Raw genomic sequence first — 1,484 nt, forward strand, 5'->3', positions numbered from 1 at the left:
TACTTCAGCGTTCACTGCATCTGCGCGATCCCGACCCAATCTTCTTCGCTTCTGCTTGATGGGCTTGAAAGATGGGTCAACATTCAGCTCGTGGCATATTACGTCGATGCTTACCCCAGGTAGATCTTCAGCCGACCAGGCGAAGGTGTCGATGTTCTCCTTGAGGAATGAGATGAGCTCGGCCTTGAGCTCCTTGGTTAAGTCGCTGCCAATTTCCACACATCGTTCAGGCCGTTCGTCGTCGAGGCTGATGGAGATTACAGGATCCGAGGTAGGCTTCTTCTCCTCGCGCGCCTCCTCGATCTGTAATTGCTATAACTGTTTAGATATAGCCTTCTCTTCACTCCGGCCAAGTTTCGATTTTTTGTGATCCGTTTCAGCCTTCACTTCAGTGACAGGGTTTCGGAGTTTGTGTGCTGCCATGAAACACATCCGAGAATTTTTCTGACTGCCCCAAATCGTTTTCACGCCATTAGGGGTCGGGAACTTGACACACAGATGATATGTTGATGCGACAGCTCGCATTAGATTTAACCACGGGGTTCCCATTATGACGTTGTAGATGGTAGGTCGATCGGTGACTGAGAAGTTGACTATTTTTGTTACCCCGCCGGCTCGGACTGGTAGTTGGATGGTTCCAAGCGTCATCAAAGTTTCCCCCGAAAATCCGAGGACAGGCCTCGGGGTCGGAATCACCTGTGACATGTCGATGTTCATTCGTTGGAGCGTTTCGCGAAAGATTACGTCAATGGTGCTGCCGGTGTCAATTAATACTCGGTAAATATCGTGGTCTCCTATCGCTAAAGTGACGACGATTGGATCGTTATGCGGCATGTCGAGCCCATTTGTCTCGCTTTCTTCGAACGTGATCACGTCGTTAGGTCGATCGAAGCGTCTCGTCCAGTTGCTTGGCGTCTCGGCTCGGCGCTGATAAGCTTTGATTGCCGCTACGGTGTCAGGACAGTATGGTGATCCACCCATTATGGTAAGAACCTTCTGTCGCGTACCATCTCGGTCTTCGTCCTCCGTCCCTCGGGTTCTTTTCTGAGACTCCTGGTTCCTTGGTTCGGGATCTCTTCCCGGGTTAGTCTGCTCGGGCTCTGGCTCTGGCTCGAGGTCCTTAAGAGTAACGTTTGTTCCGAGTTCTCCAGCTAGGAATTTGGTTGCTAACTTGGCTCCGAGGCTTCGGCATCTCGAGGTATGATGGCCGAAAATTTTGTGGTGTTCGCAATATTCTTGATCATTGCTCGGTGGCTGATCCCTTGTCCAGGTGAAGGACTCTCTTCCTCGCCCACGGCCTCGGCCTCTACCGCGGCCACGGCCTCGGGGCGTGTCAATCTGGTAGCTATGGTATCCTGAGAAATTACGCCCTTCGTGATGCGTATACGTACTGCTCTCACGTGTCTTTTTCTGGACCGGAGGCGTCGCTTGGGCTTTCTCGGTTTTCTCGGCTCGGGGCGCCTGTTTTGTTGGCTCGTGCCTCT

Source organism: Arabidopsis lyrata, assembly GCF_000004255.2.
Source record: "Arabidopsis lyrata subsp. lyrata unplaced genomic scaffold ARALYscaffold_54, whole genome shotgun sequence".
Classification (NCBI taxonomy): domain Eukaryota; kingdom Viridiplantae; phylum Streptophyta; class Magnoliopsida; order Brassicales; family Brassicaceae; genus Arabidopsis; species Arabidopsis lyrata.